This window comes from Tamandua tetradactyla, chromosome 18 (genome assembly GCF_023851605.1).
Source record: "Tamandua tetradactyla isolate mTamTet1 chromosome 18, mTamTet1.pri, whole genome shotgun sequence".
Lineage (NCBI taxonomy): Eukaryota > Metazoa > Chordata > Mammalia > Pilosa > Myrmecophagidae > Tamandua > Tamandua tetradactyla.
In genome coordinates this window covers 8,735,650-8,746,020 of record NC_135344.1, presented here as the reverse complement: position 1 = coordinate 8,746,020, position 10,371 = coordinate 8,735,650, and positions in this window count along the sequence as shown.

The following is a 10,371-nucleotide window of genomic DNA, read 5'->3' as shown; positions in this document are numbered from 1 at the left end:
GCATGGTGGAGACGCAGCAAGGGCATTGCTTTTGAGAAACATTTAGGGTCCACAGCCCACCACGGCAGATTGCACTTATATTTATTACGATCGCGAGGCGCCCCGAGCCCCCTTGCTGATTAAACACAACCTTATCCTTGAACTAAACCTCACACCGCCCTCTTTTGCCTTTAGGTCATCTCCTTTATGTGGGACTGGCCTCCCGTGGACCAGAGTGCAAAGAATTATAAAGTGGACCAACCTCTGCAGACACTATGCAAAGGATGAGTGAGAAAATAAATATTTTAACCTAAAAATAGTTTAAAAGGAATTCTTACTATTTATTTTATATAAGGTTTAAAATAAAGCTATCTATTAAGCGTGTGTCCATATGACAATTTAACAACTGTCAGATTCACCTGCAGTAAATGGAAATATGTGTGACTATAGTCATTCCGAGTCAAATCCATATATTTTTTTTCCATTTCACAGTATCTGAAAACTGAGAAACCATTAGGATGGCTGACTTTATTGGTAAATGACAAGAACTGATTTTTCAAGAATAGTGAAGCTTGACTTAGTGACCTTCTTCCATGCAAAGAGATGACGTTTAGCCGGATCGGTTCCTTGAAGTGATACTGCGCCCACACAGTAACAGCGCCAGCAGCGGGCGGTCAGCAACCCAAAGGGCACGCAGTTCCTGTCCCCCAACTGTATCTGTGGGTGTCAAAGCCTTTCACGTGGTTGTGTTTGACCCCCTGTGGGGTGAACAGAAAAGGTGACTGTCAGCTCCAAATCACAGATTAGACATTTGTTTTCAAAGAGGTAACATGGCTAGCCAGAGGTCACAGGGAATTCAGCCAAATGTTAACACACAGAGAACAACTGCAAGTTCACTCATTGCTACTAGCTTGCAGGCACTGAGCACTCTCTGTGTACCAGACACTGGTCCCATTCCTTTCCAGGAATTAGCTCCTGCGATCCTCACAGCAAGCCCTTGGGGGCCATTGTTCTCATTTTGCTGATGGGGAAATTGCTGCCAGAAGACTAGGGTGGGATGAGAACAGGGAGAAGTTACAGAGGCATGACAATCCAGTGTGAGAAGCTTCTTCCACAATTTCAGTGGCCATCATGGAGGACAGGAGAGCTTCCTGAAACCAGAAACCAGATGTGCCATTCCAGACAGGGAGAAATAATGCAAGACAGAAACAACAGGTGAGGAAAGTGGACACTGAGCCAGACAAAGTTCCAGGAGAGCTTTTTAACAGACTGGTAAAAAAGTGATTACTAAGCTCTTAAAGCAGACACATTGAATCCGGAGTGGTAGTTATTATTTCTGGACTTTGAGAGGCTGTTTTCTATATGTAAAACCTGGTTTACATAGAGATAAGAACGAAGCCAATCAGGTTGGAATTAAGGTAATCCAGAACACAGGGGGAAGGAAGACATTGTCTATATTTTAGAACCACACCTACTCCTTGAAACCAAATGAAGAAAGGTTTATTTTGTCCAGAACCTAAACTTCCTGTCACACATAATCTAATTCAATCTGACTGGATAGCTCATTTAAACAACTGAAACACAGGGAGCCCAGAATTAGAATGAGGGCCTTTAATCCTGCATAGCTTAATGTAATGCCTGGATACATCCTAGAATATAGTAAGCAGATAATCAAAACGTATTGGCAAAGTCCCTTGAGGGATGGCAGAAAAAATATGAAACTATTAAACTTCATGATCAGGGAATCCCCTGCAGTTGTGTCAAACTTTAAGGACACCCAAATCAATAGGCCAAGCCCTTGATCCTGAGGATTACTCTTGTGAAGCCTATGTAGGTAGCAGAGAAGCTTAGCCTACCTATAGGCATGCTTAAGAGTTACTTCTGGAGGACCTCTTTTGTTGCTCAGATGTCGCCTCACTCTCTCTAAGCCCAGCTCTGCAAATGAAATCATTGCCCTCCCCACTATGTGGGACATGACATCCAGGGATGAAAGTCTCTCCTGGTGGCGTGGGAGATAACTCCCAGGGATGAGTCCAGCCCCAGTACCATGAGATCAACAATTCCATCCTGACAAAAAGGGAGAAAACAAGTGTAACTAATGAAGTCTCAGTGGCTGAGAGTGTTCAAATAGAGTTGACAGGCTACTCTGGGGGTCACTCTTATGAAAGCTTTAGTTAGACATTGCTTCCTATCATAATTAACCAAACCCCAACCAAAACCATTTCAACCACTCCTAAAGAACACCTAGGGAAATATATAAGACTCTACAAATGTTCCATGCACCAGGTAACTTTCCAAAAATCTACAACCTCTAGATGGGTCCCTGGACCAGATAAGTCCTGAAACCTAGAGGGCCCAGCCTCTCCAGAACATCAGCAAGTTCCATCTCCCTACCCCATATTATTGACAGCCCCTTCTAACATGAAAAAGTTAGAATGGCCATAGCCCAAATACCCCTAAAGAGTGGAAAAGAAAGATCAATAATGATGGTGGAATTATACAGAGAAGGTAGGGTTTAACAAACGAATATGATTGCGGAATCAGTAAATTGGTATTTCTTTTAGTCTCCAGAATCTTAGAGTAGCTAGAAGTAAAAGCCTAAAATTGTGGCATTGTAATCATACCAAACTCAGAAATCTGTTCAACAACTAATTATTGTACTGTGCTTTGAAATTTATTGCTTTTTTGTATATATGTTATTTTTCACAGAAAATAAAAGCTGATTGTGATGATAATAAAAATGTTTATTCTTACTAGCCTCCAATATTCTGGAATAGCTATAAGGAAAAATCTGAGAGGATGGTATGGGAGCCCATGACAAACTTTGGGATCTGTCCTGTGACTGCTTGTTGAAGAGTTCTTTGAAAATAATCATTTTTTACTTTCTTTGCTTTGTATATATGTCATATTACACAAGTTAAAAAAAATTTAAATGTAGAGCTGTGTTCCAGTAGCCATGTTTCTTGAAGATGATTGTACAATGATAGAGCTTTTGCAATGTGACAGTATGATGGTGAAAACCTGGTGTCTGACACTCTTTATCTACGGAAGGGACAGATAAGTAAAACATATGGATTAAAAAAAAGTTTAAAAAAGAGGCAATTACTAGAAACCAGAATTAATTCCTTAGTCAAACCATTTCTAATTGCTTTATTACATTGGAAGTTATGGAGAACACCAGAGACATACTGGGAATTGTTATTGACAGATATTTGGCCAAGTTCTGTATAATGTTACTTCAGATCTTAAGGGGAAAGTGTGGTTTGGAAGATACATAGGTGGATTGATATGTAGCTGAATAAATAAAAGCAGAGGAAAAATATTCTTATCAACCTGGAGAGCAAGCTCCAGAGACGAGTTGCCAGCTGAATGAAGATATAGGGTGCGTCCTTACTAAATTTGCTACTGACACAGGATGAGAGAGATGGTGAGTGCTTCAAATGGCATAACCAAGATTCAAAGTGATCCAAGCAGATGCAAATGATGGACTAAAACCTATAACACGACATTTAGCAGGGGTTTATGTAAAGCTTTTCTTAAACAAGATGGGAAAGATGTGATCAATACTCATTCCAGTTAGGAAAAAATAAACATCTACTTTGGTTTTCGTTTGCTATAAGCTCAAAATGAATAAACATGCCACAATTACTAAAAAGCCTACTTCAATTCTAATCTGCTTTAATAACAGAATAATATTGAGGAAAAAGTGTAGCAAAATCCTACTGTGACATGTACTATATACATTGCATCTGCAGCCTTCTATTCTGTTTTGGATTCCCTGTTTTAAGAGGAGCATCAACAAATACATATGTCCAAAAGAAAGTGAGCATGTTAGTGAAAGTTCTGGAAACCATGACATTTTAAAAGCAGTGGAAATGAGAACAGGGCATATTAAGTGGTCTTTGAATATTACAAGGTCTATAGAGAAAGGATGAAAGAGTGAGCTTTTAAAATTCAATTCTAATAGAGTCACCTTCCTGGTTAAAACCCTCCAGTGTCATCCACCACTCCTGGAGTAAAGTTTAAAGTTCTTTACTTGTCTTATAACAGCCCTACAGAGAACTCCACCTGCCTCTACAACCCATTTTCTTACCTCTTTCTTCATTCTCCACCCCCTGTCCCCACAGCTCACACCACCAACCCCAGTATATTCTAGGCACCAAGCACCCCGAAACTCATTCAGTTTCTCAAAAACAAATTCCCTCTGGCTTTCAGGCATCTGTCCTTCTCTTCCGTTTCCTGGACCCTCTTCCTCACTCTTTGCTGAGCGAAGGACTCAGCTTCCAAACTTCCTCTTGGACCCTGCATTTGGTCTCACCTCCTTCCTGCACAGAGACAAAACTGGGTTACCTGACTCCCCACGTGCTCTCCAAACCCGTGCCCTCCCGGGGGTAGCACTCATGACGCCGCATTCTAACTGTCTGAATCCCCTCTACCCACACTAGACCCTACAGGCTCCGTGAGGATAGGGATCCATCTTCCTCTTTCACAACACTGTGCCTCATACCTACTGCAGTGAAATGAATAAATGAAATAATAACCTATTTTTCAAGAGACAGCAAGGTTGCAGGAAAGAAAACATTTGCTCAAATTAAGAATGAGCATACGATTTCCTCTGCCCTGGCCTCCTGGATCAGCATTGCCTGTGTCCTCCTGAGCTCTGGGGCCAGCTCCTTCAAGATGACCAGCCCCCCACGCAGGGATGGAAATCTGCTCGGCTGTCTACATCCAGCTCCCGACAAAGTTCTGTTCTCTGGCTGTTCGCTACCCTGGACAATTTAGAAATTAATGAAAAAATTTTCCTTTTATTCTTGAGGCAGTTCCTTAGAGAAATGTGTGTTCTTGCTGAATGATTGGCATTTTGCATTCTGAATCTAAATGCTTCTCCAGGTATTGAAGTTTAAAAGGCTCCGTAAATGCACTTATAAAATGCTATATTTAGCACGGCAAACATAAAAGAATTCTTTGTTAAGAACTAATAGTTTCCTCAAAAATATAAACTTCCAGTTGTAGAAACTTTGAGGAGTAACAAAGCATAGTAATTAAGTGGGTGGTTCTGAAAACCTTTTATTCAGAGCTTTATTTCTACTCGGTGAAGTAAGGCAACAACAGAAATCATTTACCTGAATCAATATTGTGTTAGTAATCTCTTAAAATCTTTTAACAGATTAATGAATATATGTCTTATTTATACTTTACACTCCCCAAATGCATATGAGATGAAGGCATAGCTCAGTCCCTCGTGAGGAAATCTTCTTCCAAAATCAACTTGGAAAGACGCGCATGTGTGCACAGCTGCACGTGTCTATATCAACATCGTCAGAAACTCCCCATCTCAAAAAGAAAAAGAAAAAAAAACTTTTAGCAGCATTTTCCTTGTCCTCTGTTTTTTTTATCTGTTTGAAGCATAAATTATTCATTTTACATTGGAGCCCAAAGGCAACTGGGAGAAGCACATTTAAGAGATTCCATTTAGGATGAGCCGTTGTGATACATATCCTTATTTTAGTTTCCAGGCTACTAGAACAAATACTATGCAAGGGAGTGGCTTAACATCAGGAATTTGTTGGCTCATGGTTTCAGAGTCTAGAAGGCTCGCTTCCTTCCTCCCAGGGTGGGTGACTTCTGGCTGCCCAGCAATCTCTGGGGTTCCTTGGCCTTTATGTCATAGAGCAAAGCACATGGCAGCGTCTTCTCCTTTCTTTTCTGGGTTCCACTAACTTACAGATTCTGCGGCTCCCCGTGGTTTCTCTTTCTCTGTCCACTTTCCTTAGCTTCTGAGGACTTCAGTCATCAGATTAAGGCCCATCCTCACTCATTTGGGGCACACCTTAACTGATGACATCTTCAAATGGATCCAGCCCCACAGGACCAGGGGTTGGGACCTGAATGTGCCTTTTGTGAGGGACGTGACTCAATCTCCAACACTACACTTGTTAGCTATCCTGAGGGGGTTGTGACTCTAATGCCCACTCGCTAGTAGTCAGAAAATTTCCCTCGCAAAGGTCACGGGGCACAGGCATTGTGAAGTATTAAAAAGCTTAAAAGAAGGCAAGAATAATTACCAAATACCCAGTTCATTATATAAAAGCCTAGTAGATTCTAATAAAAAAAATCTCTAGATAATGCATTGCAGGATTATTGTAGGATTATTGTTTAGAGAAAATTGTATTTTAAATAATACTGGGAAAAGGAATTGCTTTATCTGCATTAACTCACTACAATATGAACTATTTAATTTACCTGAAGTACACAGGCCTGATTCTTCTCTTTTTTTTTTCCAGAAAGAGCATTTTCCTAATAAAACCAATCCATAAATTCCTATTATGTTTAGCTTTAAAAACTTAGATGAGGTCCTTCCAAGAGAGCTTTGCAACAATAGGGCCAGAATGGAGTTTCTTCAGCATTGGGTTTGAGAGAAAAAGAACATCTTTGAGGAGGAATTAGATGAGGAACATGTGATAATCACTTTAGTTCCCATAAAAGAGGAAGCTCAAGAGGAGAACCAAATGGAACCAGTACTTCTACTGCAGAAGTTAAACCAAAGAAGTCTAGGAAAGGGGATAAAGCTCCTCTTCCTCAAATGAATGAGTGATTCAAAGCTTGCTCCAAACCTAAAAAACCAGTGCTTTCCTTGCCAACCATTTTGTCTCCAATTAATAAGGTACACAGTGACACTTTGTGGAAGTGATGCCAACATTTTATTTTGAGGACTAATGACCTGAAAATAGAAGTTTATCTGAGACTCCAGCAACATGCTCACCGTGAGCAAAAACAGATACTCCTGACATACCACAGAAAGCCAAGTTGCAGTCATGTTTGAAGAATTGCAAGAAGATGACCAAGACAGCAAAAGGTCAGAAAAGGGAGACAGAAGAAATGACTAAAGAATTGAAATGATAACTCCAGCTCAGGAGGCAATATTGACATCATGGTCAAGAATTGCTCCAAAGGCAGTTCAGCCTAAGACTGTGAACTCATGTCCCATGCCTACTTCTGTTGAGATCTTTTTGCTGCAAGCCTCTAGTGTCAGATGATCTGTGGTTCATGGCAGGGTTCTCCCTGTAGACACAGAGGGCTGGGATTGCCTGCAGTTCCGTGCAGAGCAGGTCTGGGTACCTGACACTCCCAAGAGAATGATCTTTCTCTTTCTGTTACTAGTCCACACTTTTGCATGTACAGACTTAGAAGACAATATGCTGTGCCCTGAATTTGTGAAGAGGAACAAGAAGTTAATGAAAAGATTAATTTTAATGGGGAAGGAGAAGCAATCTGTTTTGAACATACCACCATCTCTTTATTTTTTAGGGGACAATGTTTTAATAAACCACAAATGACTGGGAGTCCATAGCTAAATGGACTTGCATCCCAGTGATTGATGTGCTGTGTCCAAATCATCTTCAATGCTGCCTGCTTTCTTGAGTAAAAATATGAATTTCTGGATTCTGGACTTTGGGTTTGCCAAAAGGTGACTGCTATTGCTGCTTTTTATGAATTGGGTTTAGGAAGAGGTTTTCCATCCACTCCAATTAAAATGTTCCACTATGTGTTGGTTCCATATAAATTACTGCTAGAGGAGAGTTCTATTACAGAAAAAGTATCAGTCATTATTTTAACATTACGTGTAGCTATATAGAATATGCTTTTGCTACTTTAAAATTTTTTATGTGTATAATATATTCACAATATTCAAAAAGTACTTGGGAATACAGAGTGAAATATTTCTTATTGTTATATTGACACAGTTAACCTTGTTCTAATCATATTGTGTGTGTGTGTATTTGTACAATGAAATTTCTACACATGGATTTGCTGTTGAATAAAATTCCTGCAGGTGAAAAAAAAAGTCACATGGAAATTGATTTGCCATGAGTTTTAACCCTTTAATGCCTGAGACCCAGTATGTTCCTATATCCTATCCCTATAACAGGGAACTGTGGCATTTTAATGAACTCTAATGTCAACAGATGCAGAATTCACTCCATAACTGTTGGTCGTTAATACAAATTCACACTGTGTAGGTGCACCTCATATGCTCCTGTTCATTTTTCTTAAAGGCAATCAGATATTTAAAGGAGTTTTGGGGGTTGATATAATGTCTCTGCTCAACAGGAGTGCTCTCTGCTGCTGTCCATGGTACTTACAAACAGACTGTAGATTTCAGCTGAAATTGTATGAACAACAGGAAAATAAGTCAAGATTATAAAAAAAAAAGGCCGCACTTGCAAAATTGTATTTCAAGTGACTCAGGCACAGTTCTTCCTAAATTCTGCAGCCCTTGGTGCACTCTCCCAGCCCACAGCATACCACTTGAAACTGTTTTTTTTAAGTAAAGTATGTCTCCGAACAGGCATTATCCTCTAGAGTACTCATTGTGGAGGCTATACAATTATTCAGTTGGTGCTGCTATTGTTCCAAATATATTTAGGAATTCTTTTTTAAAGATTTTTTTATGGAACAGTACACAGACAACACAGTAAAAGCTTCCATCTCATTACTTTTATTTTCTTAGTTTTACTAACCCAAATGATGTTCTTTGGCTTGAATGTTTTATTTTTCCATACAGTTAACTTGTGTCTTTAAAGGTCTCAAATTCACTCTTCAATGATGAATACTTACTGCCCCTAAAAATATTCAAAATATTGTGCTGAACTTCTGAGCGCCATCCCAGAAGACTTCCTGCATGTCATGTCCTGAAATGAAACACCTTCAGAGAAGAACGTAGCCTTCCATGGTGATTGCTTTGAAAGGGGCATTGCTTATTTGGATGTGTGACTGTAGGGGATAATTAAGAAATTCATTTACTCAAATCTGTAAAAGCAAATAAGTTGCTAAATTGAGCAATATCAGATTTTGGAAGTTCTAGTATTGTTTAAGTTACTCAACGGCTTTTACTTTATTTCTTAATAGGTTTATCATGCAACAGTTTGGAGAGGTGAGCTCAACCATGCTGGCACGCTTAACTATCTTGGAGAACAAAGTCTAAGATACCATAAAGTATCAGGAAAAAAGTTATAGTTTAAGAATTTGCTCTGACATAATATTACATTATTTTAGTTCAAGTGAATGTGGTAAGTAAAAGCAAACTAATAAAGACTAAATACTTGCCAAAGGGGTAGTATACTATCTCATTGTGGATTGAATCGTGTACCCCACAAAAGACATGTTCACGCCTTAATCTGCATTCCCGTGGTATGAATCCATTTATAAACACAATTTTTTGGAGGTGTTATTTTTAATTAAGGGTGATCAAATTTAACCAGGGTGGGTCTCAATCCACATGATTGGAGACACTGTAAAGAGAAGAAATTCAGACACAGTCAGTAGAAGGAAGTAGGCCTGAACTCAAGCCAGAGACGGAAGTGAGCTCACGCATGATGGAGGCCAGCCATCGCCACATGTTACCACCCCCAGGGCACAGCATGGTCTTGCCAACAGCTTGACTTTGGATCTCTAGTCTTCAAAACTGTGAGATAATAAATGCTTGTTGCCTAAGCCAGTCACTGGGTGGTATGTGTCATAGCAACCCTGGCAAGCTAAGACACACATCAAAACTTTCTCTTTTATTAGAAGAGTAGGTCATCTCAGGCAGGGCTGTAAAAATGTTCTCCCCATTTTTAAAACCACCCCATCAAGGAAATTATTCTTTGTGCTGATAGTACCAATATCTTTCATTCCTATCTGAAAGAGAAGGAAAACCAGACTGGAATTGAAGGAAGAGCTAGGTTTCAAAACAGTAACAGTAGAGAGAAATATTATTTTTCAGGTTGGAAAGAGGAAAAGAGCCAGTGCTGTCCCTGAAGTGACTGAGTGATGAATAGGCAGTGAGGGTATCAATGCAAATTTCAACCCCCTGGCCCTTCATTCTCAGGCTCCACATCCAGGGTCATTTTGTTTAGAGCCCCCCAGCTGCACCGTGTGTCCTGGCAACCAAGTCGACCCAGTGGGGCCGCCTTGGTTGGGACACATTTCTACAGAGCAATTCATTCTGCTTCCGGTCCCAGATGCTTCTGTGTTGGCTCATAGCACAAGACTTGGCAGTCAAACCACAAAGCTATTTTTGTACAACATACCAGTTTTGTGTGAATTTGTTTTAGAAGAAAAGTGCATACCTAATGCTGAAGTCTGATCTAGCCGAGCAGTCAGATCATATATAAGTGGGAACTGGGCCTGTGAACCCTTGGAGGGCTTTACAGTAATGCAATGACATCCAGGAAATTAATGAAATAGGTGCTTGGTCCAGATTCAAGCCACTTGCTAGGCAAGATCTAAACCTTCCCATGATCGGAAGGAAAAGGGGCTGAGCGTGACAAGAAGAAGAGGAGGTGAAGGAAGAGAACAGGAGGAGGAAGAGAAAGGGGAGGTGTTGGTGGAGGAGGAAGAGTAAAGCAA